Genomic DNA, 18,076 nt, shown 5'->3' on the forward strand with positions numbered 1-18,076 from the left:
TCTGTTTTTAAAACTTTGAGTTCCAAATTCTCTCCCCTCTTCCCTTCCCAACCACCCTCCCTAAGAAGTCAAGCAATTCAACATAGGCCACATGTGTATCATTATGTATAACCCTTCCACAATACTCATGTTGTGAAAGACTAACTATATTTTGCTCCTTCCTAACCTATCCCCATTTACTGAATTTTCTCCCTTGGCCCTGTCCCCTTTCGAAAGTGTTTCTTTTGGATTACCTCCACCCCCATCTGCCCTCCCTTCTATCATCCCTCCTTTTTTATCTTCTTCCTCCTTTTTTCCTGTGGGGTAAGATACCCAAATGAGTATGTATGGTATTCCCTCCTCAGGTCAAATTTGATGAGAGCAAGATTCACTCATTCCCCCTCACCTGCCTTCTCTTCTCTTCCTACAGAACTGTTTTTTCTTGCCACTTTTATGCGAGATAATTTTCCCCATTCTATCTCTCCCTATCTCCCTCTCTCAATATATTCCTCTCTCATCCCTTAATTTGATTTTATTTCTTTTAGATATCTTCCCTTCATCTTCAACTCACCCTGTGCCCGCTCTCTCTGTCTCTTTCTCTCTCTCTCTCTCTCTCTCTCTCTCTCTATATATATATATATATATATACACATACATATATACATACATACACACTCACACATATGTATATATACATAAAGATATATATATGTATGTGTATATATATATATGTATATATATATATATTTATATATGCATATTCCCTTCAGGTCTCCTAATACTGAGGTCTCATGAATCATACACATTATCTTTCCATGTGGGAATGTAAACAAAACAGTTCAACTTTAGTAAGTCCCTTGCAATTTCTTTTTCTTGTTCTTTTTCTTGATTACCTTTTCATTCTTCTCTTGATTCTTGTGTTTGAAAGTCAAATTTTCTATTCAGTTCTGGTCTTTTCACTGAGAAAGCTTGAAAGTCCTCTATTTTATTAAAAATCCATATTTTGCCTTGGAGCATGATACTCAGTTTTGTTGGGTAGGTGATTCTTGGTTTTAATCCTAGCTCCATTGACCTTCAGAATATTGTATTCCAAGCCCTTCGATATCTTAATGTAGAAGCTGCTAGATCTTTGGTTATTCTGATTGTGTTTCCACAATACTCAAATTGTTTCTTTCTGGCTGTTTGTGGTATTTTCTCCTTGATCTGGGAGCTCTGGAATTTGGCGACAATATTCCTAGGAGATTTCTTTTTGGGATCTGTTTGAGGAGGTGATCTGTGGATTCTTTCAATTTCTATTTTTCCCTGTGGCTCTAGAATATCAGGGCAGTTCTCCTTGATAATTTCTTGAAAGATGATATCTAGGCTCTTTTTTTGATCATGGCTCTCAGGTAGTCCAATAATTTTTAAAACTATCTCTTTCCAGGTTAGTAGTTTTTCCAATGAGATATTTCACATTGTCTTCCATTTTTTCATTCCTTTGGTTCTGTTTTATAATATCTTGATTTCTCATCAAGTCACTAGCTTACACTTGCTCCAATCTAATTTTTAAGGTAGTATTTTCTTCAGTGGTCTTTTGGACCTCCTTTTCCATTTGGCTAATTCTGCCTTTCAAGGCATTCTTCTCCTCATTGGCTTTTTGGAGCTCTTTTGCCATTTGAGTTAGTCTATTTTTTAAGGTGTTGTTTTCTTCAGTATATTTTTCAGTATTTTTTTGGGTCTCCTTTAGCAAGTCATTGACTAGTTTTTCATGGTTTTCTCGTATCCTTCTCATTTCTCTTCCCAATTTTTCCTCTACTTCTCTAACTTGCTTTTCCAAATCCTTTTTGAGCTCTTCCATGGCCTGAGACCAGTTCATGTTTTTCTTGGAGGCTTTTGTTGTAGGCTCTTTGACTTTGTTGACTTCTTCTGTCTGTATGTTTTGGTCTTCTTTGTCACCAAAGAAAGATTCCAGAGTCTGAGACTGAATCTGGGTGCATTTTCACTGCCTGGCCATATTCCCAGCCAACTAACTTGACCCTTGAGTTTTTCAGCGGGGTATGACTGCTTGTAGAGTTAAGAGAACTACCTTCCAAGCCTGGGGGATGTGCCAGCTCTGCCACACCAGCACTTATCCTTCCCCAAGAACCCCTAACCCGGACTGGACTTAGATCTTCAGCAGGCTCTTCACTCCTGCTCTGATCTGCCACTTAATTCCTCCCACCAGGTGGGCCTGGGGCTGGAAGCAACTGCAGCTGTAGTTCTGTAGCTGCCCCACCTCCTCTGCCCCAGGGGCGGTGGCTGAACTGCAAACTCCTTTATAACTCTGTCCCCAGCAACTTTTCCCACTAATCTTCTCTGTTGTCTTTGGTGTTTGTGGGTTGAGAAGTCTGGTAACTGCTGCAGCTCACTGATTCAGGGCGCTAGGGCATGCTCCACCTGGCTCGTGGTCTGGTTAGTCTGTGCTGCCCATGCTGGGCTCTACTCCACTGCTCTGCTCTGCTCCCAGCTCCATGTGGGATAGACCTCACCTAGAGACCATCCAGGCTGTCCTGGGCTGGAGCCCTGCTTCCCTCTGCTATTTTCTGGGTTCTTCAGTTCTAGAATTGGTTCAGAGCCATTTTTTATAGGTTTTTGGGTGGGCTCGGTGGGGAGCTCATGCTAGTCCCTGCTTTCCAGCCATCTTGGCTCTGCCCCTGGGAGCGTAAGTTTAAGGAAGGATTCTTACCTTCCTCTACCTCTAAACAATTCTCTATCTGTAATTTTCCTCCCTCCCTCCCTTCCTTCCTTCCCTTTTCTCATTTTTTTTTTTGCATCACTCTCCTTTCTCTTCACCATTTTCCCCCTACCTCTCTTACTTGATTTTCAAAGTCCTTTTTGAGTCTTTCCATGGCCTGAGACCAATTCATATTTTTCTTGCAGGCTTTGGATGTAGGAGCTTTGATTTTGCTATCTTCTTCTGGGTGTGTATTTTGATCTTCCTTATCACCATAATAACTTTCTACAGTCAGAGTTTTTTTTTTTCCATTGTTTGCTCATTTTCCCAGCTTATTACTGGATTTTTAACTGTTTGTTAAAGTAGGGGTCTGCTTCCAGGATGGAGGGTGCACTGTCCCAAGCTTCAGAGGTTCTGTGTAGTTATTTTCGGAATTACCTCTAGGGACCTGTAAATTTTCAGTTCTTCCAAGGTGGTATGATCAATATACTCCTCTCCTGGCCTGTGCTCTGGTCTGTAAGTGACCACAATCACTCTTTTCTGTCCTGGAACTGTGAGGAAGGTTCCCTCTCCACTCTTGCCACAAGCTCTGCTATGCTAGTGCTCCTCCTTGCCCTCGAACTACCACCCAGGACTGGGACCCAGCTCCGAGCGTAGGCAAAGCAACAGAGGACTGCTAACAAAGTGCTAGGAAAGAAATTCTTACGATCTCCTTCGGACCAGTTGTTTGACCCCCTTATTGTTCGTGGGCTGGGAGCCCCGGAAGCAGCCACTGCTGCTGCCTCTTCTGATTTAGTAACTCTCAAGCTCTGGGCCTGCACTGGACTGAGGGTGGCATGACAGGCCCTTCCTGCTGACCTTCTAAGTTGTCCCTGGTGCCTGTGGGTTGAGAGGTCCAGAAAATGCCACAGCTGCCAGTGATTCATTTGCCCCGAGGCCTCCTTCAGGCTCAATGTGGGGCCTTACCTGAGCTGGTGCAGCTGGTGCTGGACTGCACTCCTCTCTCAGCCTGGTGCAACAGACCTTTCCTGCTGACCTTGTAAGTTGTCTTAGGCTGAAAATTTGTTTCACTCTGTCTTTTTATGGATTCTGCCATTCTAGAATTTGTTTAGAGTCATTTTTAAAAGGTATTTGGAAGGTTTTGGAGGAAACTTAGGTGAGTCCCTGCCTTTACCCTGCCATCTTGGCTCCACCCTTTCCTTCTTTCCTTCCTTCCTTCCTTTCTTCCTTTTTTCCTTTCTTCCTTCCTTCTTTCCTTCCTTCCTTCCCTCCTTCCTTCCTTCCTTCTTTCTTTCCTTCCTTCCTTCCTTCCTTCCTTCCTTCCTTCCCTCCTTCCTTCCTTCCTTCCTTCTTCCTTTCCCCCTTATCTATTCTGAGCTTGCAAAACCCCAAATCAAATAATATTTCCACATATGTTGTAGAACAGAAGGAAGGAATCATACACAAAACTGTATTATGCAGACCTTGCTTTCTTTTTTCTTTATATAATAAATTCAAAATGTAACTTAAAAAAACAAATCAAATGAGATTGAGGATAAGTTGGACAAATAGAAGGTGGATCAGGAGAGAGCAGTGTCCTGAAAATGCCCTCCCCTCCCAATATCTAGGAAATAATCAAATGCTGCAGAAAGGTAAAGAAGAATGAGGATTGAGAAAAAAATAATTAAATTGGACCATTAATAGATCAGTGGTGACTTTTGAGAGTACACTTTTCAATTGAGTGGTAAGGTAAGAAACTGAGAAGAAAAGAAGTGGCAGCCCCAGGTTAACTTTTTCGAGGAGTTTTGCTGGGTGGAGAAAGCAAGATTATGGGTGGCTGAGATGGTAAGATCAAGTGAAGGATTTTTGAGCACAGAGGAGATTTTGCATGCTTGTAGGCAACAGGAAAGGAGCTGGTAGATGGATAAAGATTGATGATTAGAAAGTGGAGATGATACTATCAAAGATGGGATCAGTGGTATATGCAGAGGGCTTTGCTTTAGTAAGGAGGACTACCTCATCATCATGAACTGGAGCGAAGGAAGAGATATGAGAGATAGCAAAGAGATATGAGAAGAAGGATAAAGAGAAGAGTTCTCAGAATGACATTTTTAAAAAAGTATGAGGTGAGGGTATGAGAGATTGAGAATTGATAGAACTGATAGGGAAGGGTATGATGTGTGAGGCTTAAAAAGACAAGCAGGTTTTGAATAGCCTCTGAGGTTAGGGGGATAGAGATAACGGAGGCTTAGGAGGATTTCCCTGCTTCTTGGAGGGTCCATTTGAGATTAGGTCACATATATTTATAGTAGACCCAATCGGGATGGTTTTTTGATTTCTTTTAGCTCTGCTTAGCAGCACATGAATAGTGTCAAAGACAGGTGGAAGAAATAATCCAGTGATGGAGTTTGGCAAGGTGCGAATGACAATAGGAAAACAGAGCAAGGGGTTTGAGAGTAAAGTATTATGTTGAATTGAACTGGTCCAACAAAGGGTGGATACTGGTAAGGGAAAAGAATTTTTCCAGTGCAGAGATGATAACTTCGGAAAGTTTTGAGGGATGGAGGGATTGGAGATTCTGGTGAGGATAATACACAAGTATCACAAGTCATAAAAAACATGGAATAATAAAAGACTATTATCAGATAAAAGAATATCAGACTTTGTAAACATGGAAGTGGAGTATTTGTGTGTTGCCAAGTGATGTCAGGATCAAAAGTCTGACCATCTCTGTGTGTGGCTGATGTGGCATGAAGGAGTAGGTAATAGAAATTGAGTAGACTGAGGAATTGTAGTTAGATATTTGAGGGAATACACACACACACACACACACACACACACACACACACACACTCCCCACATGTTATCTCCCCTAATAGGAGATAGGAGTTGAAGTAGAGAGAAAGACAGTGAACCAGGCATTGAGCTCACTGAGGAATAGTACATAAAGAGCTGGGACTTGGGGGATAGTAGCTAAAAAAATCTGGACTGGGTGATAAATTTGGTTATCATGAGCCTCAAAGGAAGAGAGATTGCTGAGTATTGGTGGTAGACTGGGAGTTTGGTAGTGTCAACGAGGAGCAAAGAATATTCTGAATATAAAGGAATTTGGGCATGGAGAGGGGGGTGAGAGACATGCCAAAGGTCAAACAGGTAGAAGAGTCTAAGCCAGGATATGAGTCCAGGTAATCTTACTCCAAATCCAGAATTAGTTCTATTATTCCAAGCTACTTCCTTAAAATAATTTTTAGGTATATTATAAACCTACACTCTAATTTTGATTTTTTTTTGCCTTTTTTCTTCCTTTTGTTCTTTCCTTAGTTTAAGCTCATTGCTTTTCCCCTCCTTTCTTCTTGCAGATGACTTTTATGAATGGCCTAGTTCTGATGTTCAGTTCACACTGTGCTATTTAGAAAGGTTAGATTAATGTGTGGCTCCCACCCCCACTTGTTCCCCACCCCTTTTCCTGGTGAAAGTAGATATTTCAAAAGCTTTGGCAGCTAGAATCTTCAAATGAATCACCTTGTTTACAAGAAGAGTCTAGCAGTAGCTGACTGCTAATAATAACCCATTTGCTTTATTAGCAAGGAAAGTGTACAGCATATACTTAAGCTGCTTAAAGAAGATGCTGAGATGGCAAGTATTTTTAAGATGATGCCATGGAGTGAGGAGTGAAGGACAGACAGTAATACCATAAGAGGAGATGCTTTGAAGGCAACCAAGTTTCTGATATAGGCTAAAAGGCTTGCCATTTTAAATTATTAACAACTTGAATTCTATTCAAGTGAATTAAATCTGCTAGCATAACAGAGCTGCCAAAAATTACTAAAAACTCAAATGAAATCAGGATTTACATTGCCAGAAAAACTCTCTTAACCACTGCCTACTGCAAATCCTTCATTTAAATGTCAAAATATTTGAACAGAGTAAGTATAAAATCACAGATGAAAGATTCCCCCCCTCCCAAAAAAAGCCAAATCACAATTTACAGCTATCCTAAGTACTAATGAAGCAAAAATAAAAACAAAACAAAACCAAAACCCAAACATAGAACAAAGACAGTGCAGACATGGTCTCTCTTAATTGTATTAAGACTGTCATTTTTCATACAGTAGGCAAGGAAATTCTATTGGAAACGTACTCAAGAGCAGCAAAACTGGCTCATTTTTTAATAGCTCTTAGAAGTCTCAGAATATTTGGAAAAAAATAAAAGAAAGTAGTTTTTCTGTTTGGTCATACCCCTGAAACTCAGAGGTATGAGATGGAATGAAACTTATTACAATCTAAGGAGGATTTTATGAAGGTTATTATTTAAGTTTTATTTTTTTTTGGAGCAGGTAAGTAAAGCTTAAAATTGTTATGACAAACCAGGCAGTATTTATGGGAAATAGTCTTCAGTTAAGGTCATAGAATGTTAGATGTTAGGGGAGAGAGAGAGAGAGAGAGAGAGAGAGAGAGAGAGAGAGAGAGAGAGAGAACGAGAGAAAGAGAGTTCAGGGATTATGTGTTCCAATCCCTTCATTTAAAAGGTAGAGAATTTAGAAGGTCTTGATTCCTCCCCCCCGCCCCAGATTTTTTTTTTCTTGATAGCAGGATTTCAAAGTAGCTTATTTTAGGCACTTAATAGACACAATGGATGAGACACCACCAGTTCTAACTTTTCCCAACTTTTTCTTCATTTATGCAAAATGCAAGCTCCTTGAGGGCAGGGACTGTTTCCTTTTGTCTTTGCATCCCCATTGGCCGATACGGTGCCAAGCACACAATGGTAACTGATGCCAATGATAATAAGAAAACTGTATCTGAATCATATGCCAGTGAATTCATATTGTTATAAACACCACATAAATGCAGCTTACTTTAAAATATGAAAGTGAAATTCTCTATTACATACCGCTTCCTTCTTCAAAGTGCATAATACATTCAGCATTTTAGTTTCAAAGCTGTCTTGCTTGCCTCTATCTCCCTCTAAACATCCTTCTGCTTTCTTCTGTGTGTTTAAAAAATGCTTTATTGCTAATTAGTGCTTTTTTCTTTCATCTGTTATTTTCTTGTATCCTATCACTAGCTCCACTTTTTATCCTAATTTCCTCCCCACCTCAAAAAATTCTATTATAATAATTAAATATAGTCAAGCAAAACAAACCCACATATTATACAAACCCCAAAATATAGTTTTAATTCTGCACCTACAGTGCTTCATCTTTCCATCTGGAGGTAGCAAGCATGTTTTATCATTGATCATATAGAGATCTGGTTGATCAATCTATTGATCAGAGTTTCCTCAGTCTTTCAATGTTGGTTTTCTTTTCACCATTGTAGTCATTGTATAAATTGTTCTCATGATTCTGTCTGCTTCCTTCATGATCAATCATACAAATTTTCTCAGGTTTCTTTGAATTTATATATGATATTAAAATTATTTCATTGTACACAGTACCTTTAAAATGATATGTTTTCCTGGTTTATTTCTTATAACCATTTCTGTTTTTGCTTTTGTCTCGAGTGAGATGATGATTGCTACACCCCGCTCTTTTGAGTTTACCCTAAGCAAACAAAATTTTGCTTCAGCCACTCATTTTAATGCCATGGGAATCTTCATGTTTCAAGTACATTTCTTTTCAACAACCTATTGCTGGTTTGTTTTTTAATCCATTGTGCCACCCTCCTCTATTTTATGAATGTGTTCAATACAATCATTTTCATGGATATGATTATTTATTATAGATTTTCTCCTTCTTATCCACTTATACTTTTCCCTCTCTTTGTCCCTATACCCTCTTTACAAAGAAGGTAGCAAAAGTGAAGAAATACTTGTGATCAAAAGTGAAAAATATTCATCTGTAATAAAATGATTTGCTTCCATATCACTGCCCCTCTTCTCTTCCTTCCCCACCTCCCTGAATTTCATTATTGATTCTTTCACTTTCATTTTTTAAAACCCCCATGTTACAATCCACCTCTGAAGCAGAAGTATGTTTTGCTTGTGACTATTCCCTATCTGGCTCCACTACACCTCTTAAATTTCCCCCTCCCTTCTTGGTGTCCTTCCTCTTGTTTCCTTGTTGAGTATATTGTTTTACTAAACTCTCTGTCTCTCTGTCTCTGCCTCTGTCTCTGCCTCTCTCTCTCTCTCTCCAATCCTATTTTATCTGGTTCAGATTAATAAGATTTATCAGATAACCACTCCCCGCCGTTCTTTCCTCCAAGTTTTTATACTCTCCTTGAATACTCCAATGAGGAGAAATAGTAAGTTCCATCTTTCCTTGTGTATTCACTTTCTCATTCCTTCTCTTTCCTCTCTTCAGATTATTAAAACAAAACAAAAACACATACCCAGGTAATCTCTTTATTTGGCTTTGTGCCTTCTGTGGCCTTTGAAGACATTAAGATTCTGGAGGGACTTTTGTCTCTTCTCTTATTAGAAAGTAAGCACTGCATTATCATTTATCCCCTTCCAGTTGCTCAAATTATTCACTTTTCTAGGTTTCTATTGAATCTGTTATTTGCATTTCAAATTTCTTCTCAGATCTGATCTTTTCATCAAGAATGCAATACTTGAAAGTGTTCTTCTTCATTAAAGGTCCATTTCCTCCTCCTGCAAGACTATGCTTAATCTTTCAGGGTAAGTTATTTTTGGTTGTAAGACTTTATCTTTTGCCTTTAACACATCGTACCCCAAGATTTTCTTTCCTTTATGATAATGGCTGCCAAATATTGTGTAATCCTGACTATGCTTACTTGGTTTTTTTAAAGGTTTTATTGATGTATTTTGTTTTATTAATTGTAGTATTTGAATGCTTTCTTTTTCCTTGCTTATATTATTTTCCATTGACCAGGAAGTTCTGGGTTTTTCCTATAAAATTCCTGGGACTTTTAATTTTAGGGATTTTTTTCAAGCTGCCACCCATGGTTTCTTCTTATTTTAATTTTGTCCTCTGCTTCTAATTGTGCTGCAAAGTTTTTATGATTTCGTGAAACCATACGTTTTTTGCTTGGTAATTTTTTTGTAGGAACTCTAATGATTCTTAAATCATATCTCCTTGACCTCTTTTCCAGGTTAATTATTTTGGAGAATAGATATTTAACAATTTCTTCTATTTTTTAATCATTGGATTTTATTCCAATATCTCTTTATCTCATGGAATCATTGAATTCTGTTTGATCCTTTCTAATTTTCTGTTACTTGCAAAATGTTTTCTACCTTTTATTCTAAGTTATTTATTTTCCTACCATTTCTTTCCTCTACATCTCTTACTTCTCTTTTTATTTCTTCCAAGTACTCTTTTGGCCAAGTCATTTTTTTTCCTATGAGGCTATGCTTGTACTTGTGCATTTACATACTTCTGAATTTTTCTTTTAAGTACATGTTGGCCCATAATATTTCTCTATAGTATTTGGTGTAACCTTTTGTTTATTCATATCTTTGGTCTCAGTTCCTGATTTGGGACTCTGTGCTTACATCAAGCTGTGTCTTTTCCTGCTTTCTTGGATGCTGTGGTCATGACCTGTTTCATCTTGACCTCAATTTCATGGCCCCTGTTAAAGACTTCTACCTTTTCTGTTGTATGTACAGTCATAGTAGTCCTATGCTAATTGTGAGAGTGCTGGGGGAACCTCATCCCTCTGAAACTTCCCTGTCTGAGTACTCTGGATTTCCTTCCTCTGCCCTGTAACAAAGTGCTCTAGGCTTCAGGTATCACAGACCATTTCTAGACAGAATACTGTAATGGCTTATTTACCCATGCTTATTCTGACTTCTCTTATGGGACCACTTTCTCAGTGTCCTCAGGATTTGGGCAACACACACACATATGTATATATGCATGTAATGTGTAGTTAAGCTTATTTTTGTTTCTCTTTGGACTTCATCATTATTTGACCTGGTTCTCTTTATAGGTCTTTGCTAGTGAATACATGCGGGAGTTCAATTTTTCATACCACCACTTAACAGAAAGTCCAATGTTGTGATTTTTTTAAGGAATCCATCCTCAACTAATGGTGAAAAATCCCATGTTTGCCAACTAGATAAGCCAACTTTAATTCTTAGGTTGGTTTCTATTGAATGAGAAAAGTGGTACTACATGGAGCATCTCATTCGCTTAATTAGGGATGTATTATTGTGGTGGGTTTATGAGGGGCAGCTAAGAGGCACAGTGGATAGAGCACTGGATCAGGAAGACCTAAGTTTGATCTGGCCTCTGACACTTACTAGCTGTGTGATCCTAGACAAGTAATATGACCTCAGTTTCCTCATCTATAAAATGGGGATACTAATAGCACCTACCTCCCCAGGTTGTTGTGAGGATAAAATGAGATAATATTTTAAAAGTGCTTTGCACAGTATCTGACACATAGTAGGTGCTATTTAAATGATAGCTATTGTTACTGGGCAGTAAATAAGTATGCACAGTATAGCTATTCCAAAGAATCGTTGACCACTGGTGCCATATGTTTATATATGTGAGACACCTAGAGAATAAAAAAACTGAACTACTCTTGTATTTTGCTGAAGCTTTAATGTTATCAATATGTGTACTTGCTCCATTGATGCAGATTTCCAAGCCATCCATGTTGGTCTATTCTCTGCTACTTTTGTCTTTTTGTCTATCCCTCCTCTAAATCTGCCACAAGGGGTCCAGCAGATTTTTATGAGCTTTTTTTTTGATATTTGAAGGATACTCATGGAGCAACAGAACTGTCCATCAGTTATTCCTCACTCTTGTTACTAAATTGTCATTTTTTTGATCATCCATTTATATGACGATCCATTTATCTGGTGGATCTGCATCTCTCAAGTTTTTTCCCCTTCCAATGCATCCTCTGTTCAGCCTCTAAAATGATTTTCCGAAAGTGCAGGTCTAATCATGTCACCCCCCACACCCGCACCAACTCAATAAACTCAACAAATTCTATTGTCTCCAGGATCAAATGCAAATTCTCTGTTAGGCATTCAATGCTCTTTATAACCTAGCTGCCACCTACCTTTCCATTCTTCTTCCACCTTATTCCCTAATACATTCTCTTCAATGCAGTAATAGTGGCCTCCTGGATGTTCCATGAACAATACACTCCATCTCTCAGTTCTGGGCACTTTCACTGGCTGTTCCCCATGCCTGGAACACTCTTCCTCCTCCACTCTGACTACTAACTACTAACCCCTCTTATTTCCACGGCTTTCCCTTTGTTAATAATTTTCTATTTATCCAACATATAGCTTGCTTTGTATATGTTTGTTTGCATGTTGTCTCTTCCATGAGATTGTAAGCTCATTGAGGGTAGGGACTATCTTTTGCCTCTTTTTGTATCCCTAGTACTTTGCACAGTGCCTGGCACATAGTAGACAATAAATATTTATTGTTGGTTTCTGTTCTGATGACATTCTTTATGACATTTCTCTTGGACAGCTCCTCATTTATAATGTATTGTAGCTTTGCAGCTTTCACCATGTCACTTTCCATTGGCCTTTAATTGATCCTCCACCTCACCTCTTCAGAGACTATGACATTTCAGGACTCATGGCCATACGTGATCATTAGAAGACATTCTTCCTCAAGCAAATTGTAGGGAGAAGTCTTGGGGTCCTAAAGGAAATCCAGCCTGCTCTCTTCTTCCTCTTCAGTTCTGGACCCAATGCATTGTCTATATAAATATATAATCAAGTGCTGGATTGTTTGGTATGTCCAAGAGTGTTTGTTGAAATAATGGAAGGATCATGTGAAACTGGGATTAGTCAGGGAAGATATGAGCCTCGATCGGAGGCCTTGGAGAACACACGTGAAGAATTTGGATTGGCTGAGAAGAGGCAGAAAAGCCTTCCGTGTGATGGCCCCAAATCTTGGTTTCTTTGCTTCTATTTCCTGTAGTCCACCTTCTGTGGTTTCAGTGCATCAGTCCATGTCAGGGATGGATGTGCTGTGGTAGGAAAAGAGGAAGCTCAAATCCAATCAGTTCTTGTGTAATGGGAAGAGCAATGCGTTTGCATCTCAGGCCTGACATTAACAGTGTCACTCCCTTGAGTCTCATTTATAAAATGAGGATAATAATATTTGCACTACTATCTCACATATTAGTTGTGAGGAAAGTGCCTTGTAAAATAAATATATAAATTTGAGCTTCTATAATTTTTTTTCCCTTAAATACCAGCCTTAAACTCCAAACCACTCTGGTTCCAGACCAAGCCCTTCCTTGGTCACTGTTTGGGCTCTGGTTGGCCCGGAATGAATGTAAATAACAGTTGTTTCTATTTGAGCCAGAAACCCTGAGGGTCTTCTCCTCCCAGATCTATATTTTTAAAGAGGCCATTCTCTGCCTCATTTTATTAAGCCTTAATCACTGAATGGGCATTGCCTCAATCAGACTGAGTCCTGTTAAAGACCTTAGCTTGAAAAGGCCAAGGTCCCCCCTGCATCCTGAGCCATCTCCAGTAGTCCTGATCTATATCTGACCACTGGACCCAGATGACTAGAGGAGAAAGTGAGGCTGGTGACTATGCACAGCCCTCCCTCATGTAAATCCAATTCACTTGCATGTCATGGCATCACCTCCCTGATGTCACGGTCCTCTTTGAGAAGGAAGGACAAACAGCGAAATAGCAGCAGCTAGGACATTTAGTAAAAAAGGCTCTGATGAAAAGGACTTGAAACAATTCATGGAATTAAATTTAAGGGATTATGCATAGATTTTCAATGAACATAATATCTCTATTGAATTCTGTGCATAGCCAAAAATAACCATAGTTCAAAATATACAAAATAAATATTCACCAATATATTTTATGTAGATTCATTTTTTCCTGACAAAATTTTTGATGAGATTTGTATAATAATTAATAATAACTAGCAATCATATAGTGCTTTAAGGTTTACAAATTGCTCTATATTTGTCAACTCATTTAATCCAAAATACAACCCTGGGAGATAGGTGGGATTATCCCCACTTTGCGGATGAAGAAACCAAGAGTGAGAGAGGTTAAGTGACTTATCCTGCATCACACATTAAATAAGAATCTGAGATAGGATTTAACTCAGATCTTCTGGATTCCAGGTCTAATGCTGTAGCCACTGCTCCATCTAGCTGCCTCCTAATGAGAAAAGTTTGCATTGTTCTTAAATATTTACAAAATGCTTTTTAAAAAAATGAGCCAGGTAATATGAGTAGTATTGTTTTTATTTTGCAAATAAGTAAATGGAGAGCTAGGGACATGTTCTGGGTCACATAGGTAAGAATCTGAGGCAGGATTTGAACTCATCTTCCTAATTCCAAATTTAACACTTTATGCATGGTCCCATCTAGTTGCCTGCTAATGACAAAGGCAACACTCATTCATACGGTACTTCAATGGTCACAAAATGCTTTTTATTTTTAACCACAGCAGTTTCATGAGCCAGGTAAAAGAGCTGTTGTTCAGTCATCGCGATTGTGTCCAATTCCTCATGACTCCATTTTGGGATTTTCTTGGCAACAATACTGGAGCAGTTTGCCATTTCCTTCTCCAGCTCATTTTACAGATGAGGAAATTGAGGCAAACAGGGTTAAGTGACCTGCCCAGGGTCACATAGTTAGTAAATGTTTGAGGCTGGATTTGAACTCAGGAAGATGAGTCTTCCTGACTCCAGGCCTGCTGCTCTATCCACTGCTCTACTTAGATGTCCCATAAATAGTGTTTTACAAATTAGTAAAGCTCACAGTGAAAAATTCAGTATATGTATAAGTCAGGACTAGGATCTGGGCCTCCTGACCCCAGCTCCAACACTCTTTCTCCTGTATCATGCTACTTTTCTCACTGGCAAAATGTCAGAAGGATTCGTATTTGATCTATAGTCTGTGTTCAGACCTTGCCACTTACATTCTTGGATCTGTTCCACAGAGATAATTTAGCCAGGGAGAGTGGCTGTTTGTTCATTTGGGCCGCACAGGACTTGGCATTTAAGAAAAGGATCAGAATGCCAGAAGCTTTCCTTTCTGGTGTATGTTAATATCATCTAACAGATGTCAAAATGCAACAGGTGCAATACCTGTTCTGTGTTTCAGACATTTGGAAAGTAACTATAAATCTCTGGAAAGCCAGATCACCTGATGGAAAGACCTAGCCTTTAAGCCAGAAAAGGAAATATAAAAGTTAAAATGGGACCAAGACTGGAGAAAGGAGAAGCATGTCATGTTTTTATAAGTAAATTAGGCAATCATGAATTTTTTTAGCTCATTATTTACTATACTCTTTGCTTTGACAATCTATGACATATCTATAAACCCCAGTGGGCTTCATGGTGGGGAAAACTGATGCCTACTGTTAAGAGTAAAAAGGTGAGATAAACTCACTAGAGTTTTTTTTTTTAGTATGGCATGGAAATCCGTGGCCTGGATGAATAATATGTTTTTACTTATATATGAAGAAAATAAAATGTAGACTTTGGCATTCAATTAATAGCTTTTAATGAAAGAGCTCATATTTATACTAGTTCATAAATTGCCTACTATTAATATTAGATAATACTGCTTATGTGACTCTGGGCATGTCACTTAAACTCTGTGGACTTCAGTTTCTTTATCTGTAAAATAAGGAGATTGGGCCAGATGATCCCCAAGGTTGCTTCCAGTTCTACATCCTATGACCCTATGTCTCAAAATATTTGAGATAACTTTTTTTAGGTTCATTAACATTTAACCTTGGGGTTCATAGCATAATGGTAAACTCCTAATCTTTACCTTTCCCACTGAAGAGACTGAGTTGTTTTCTTGGACCTAGTCAGGAGGACCTTCAGAAGAAAATAGTTTTTGTTATCTTGGTGGTATTTTTTTGGAAAGAAATATAATTAGTTGATTAGTTTCCATCATGCCTTATCAGTGCTATGCAGAATACACTGGAGTCAGTACATTCCTGACATCCTTTAAAGGTTTGTGTCTCAAAGGAAATACAAAATAAGTATCTATGTGAACAACCAAATAAATAACAGCCTGGAGGTATGAACATTTTATATTACATTCAATTTACCTTTTAAGTCATTTTTAAAATAAGGAACATCAGGAAATTAGACACTGTGGTGGGCGCATGGCTGTCCTCCTCCCGAAACATCAGTACTTCGCAATTTCATTCCGTTGCTTAAGGCTGAAGCAGCAAGACATCCTGTACAAGAGACAAGCGGGCAAATCAAACAATCGCCATCTCCCCTTACATTTCCATGAAAAGGACCCAAGACCTTGAGCCCAGGGGCCCTAGGAAATGATGTTCCCCTATCCCCATTGAACTTACTCTGAACCCAGCCCCTGAAGCCATCATCCAGCCGAACAAACCCCATGAAGAAGGGAAACTCTCATCCCCATCAACTACTGAGCAGCTACCCACCAAGAGGGTAGGCAGGTCAGCCTAGATCTAGCCCAAGCAGTAAAGTTTTTAGAGGCAGAGATAGGAGGCAGGATATGCCAGACCAGTCAAAGCCCACCACCATCTCGACCATTGATTTCCCTTTAGATGTCAAGCAAAACAGCTCCTGAACCAGAGAGCCCTGGGAATAGCAGTACCTCTCAGACCAATGATTTTGTTTCCAAGCTACACCCCAAATCACTTGGCAACTGCTTCTGCTACTGCAGAGCTACTGAAGACCCAGAGAAAAAAAGGTCTCATAACCAAAGTCCTTGGTGTTGTCAAATGGTTTAGCATAGAAATGGATATGATTCTAATGTTAGAAATAACGCTGAAGAATATAGTCCTCTGCCACTGTGCCGTAAGAGCCATAAGATCTTCCCGGTTCATTTGCAACTAAAACTTTCTAAATTTGTTTTCTCCACTTATAAGATTGTAAGTTACTTGAGAGCTGGGACAGCCTTGCTTTCCCCCTCCTATTTATTCTATTTCTGTTTTCTATCTAATGTTTTCTATTTTTTCCAATTTTGATTTCATTTTAAAAAATTATCTCCAGCACTTAGCATAGTGTTTTGTACACAGTACACTTAGATAAATGCTTTTTTCATTCTTTCATTCTTCAAGGCTAGTGGTCTGTTTTAGAATCACAGTATTATAGAATCCTAGCGTTGGAAGGGATCTCAGAGGTCATCTAGAACAATTCATACTTCAAGCAAAATCTGTCTTCTCCAGCAAGTGGTCATCTAGCCTCTGCTGGAAGACCTACAGAGATGGGGAACCCACGTCTTCCTGAATTCAATTTTTGAATTGTCCTAAATGTTGGGAAACTCTTCCTTATGTTAAGTTGAAATCTGCATTCCTACATATACCTACAGTAAGTGCATTTGGCTAGCCCATGTCTGCACAAAGAGACAGCCAGAAGCCTGTGGGCACTAGTGAAGGGGTCGAGATAGACAAGTTTGGCCAAGGCCTTCCATCTCTTAAACTAGGGATAAGCCAGGAAAAGTCCAGAGCCTGAAGCTATAGAGTGGGGCCTTGTACCCAGTCGTCCTAATTCTCCTTTATGGCATTAAGCAGAATAAATCTAATCTCCTTTCTATAACTCTCCAAATATTTGAAGGAAATGGCTAAAATTATAGACAGCAGAGCTTTCATTAATAATTGTGCATATATAGGAAATGAATGATAAAGCCAGGATGTAAATTCAGTAACAATTTAAATGTCTCTCTTCTGTCTTACCTTTTCTCACTCATAATTGAACTTCCAAAGTAGTTTTCTAGTACTTTATCCTGTAGCCATTGTTATTTTTTTTGTTGTTGTTTTTCAGTTGTGTCTGACTCTTCATGACCAACCATTTGAGGTTTCTTAGCAAAGATACTGGAGTCATTTGACATTTCCTTCTTCAGCTCATTTTACAGATGAGAAAACAGAGGCAAACAAGGTTAAGTGACTTGCTCAGGGTCACGCAGCTAGTAAGTGTTTGAGAGTGGATTTGAACTCAGAAAGATGAGTCTTCTTGGTTTCAGGCCTCACACTCTATCTACTGAGCAACCTAGCTGCTCATTGGTCTCACTAGATATCATGATAGAGAAGTTTAGCTTTCCCTCTCATTACTTTCATCTTCTTTTTTGACTTTGGAATACCCTAACACATCATGTGTTGAGATTTTGATTTTATTGCCCATGAAATGATAGGTGTGGGTTGGATAGGGTGCTATCTGCTCATGCAGAGGCAAAAGTGGATTAGAAGAGAAAGAACCTGAAGAAATGAAGGGAAAACAGTGTGCTCACTAAAGCATGTTTATGCTGATCTTGGCTTTTAGGATTTACCATTATTTAGGTGCAAGGTTTAACCCAGGTTTTGAAGACTGTTTGGAACCTGGGTCAATTAACTTTTACCTTCTCATGACAACTTTATCTGGTAGTGAAGATACGGAATATTGCAGTTTTAAGATGTATCCCAGAAAATGCCAAATAACTGATAAATTTAAAACCTGTTTTTAGGAGGAGATACATGGGAAGCTTTAGGGAGTACTTTCAGGAGAAAGGAGTCAATTTGAGGGC

The 18,076-nt window shown here is 38.9% G+C and overlaps 1 pseudogene; it reads right to left on the bottom strand.

Annotated features, from left to right (window-relative positions):
* LOC118857663 overlaps positions 1–14,064 on the bottom strand; it is a 58,825-nt pseudogene extending 44,761 nt beyond the window's left edge.
* Between the last annotated feature and the right edge of the window lie 4,012 nt (positions 14,065–18,076).

Source organism: Trichosurus vulpecula, chromosome 7, assembly GCF_011100635.1.
Source record: "Trichosurus vulpecula isolate mTriVul1 chromosome 7, mTriVul1.pri, whole genome shotgun sequence".
NCBI lineage: Eukaryota > Metazoa > Chordata > Mammalia > Diprotodontia > Phalangeridae > Trichosurus > Trichosurus vulpecula.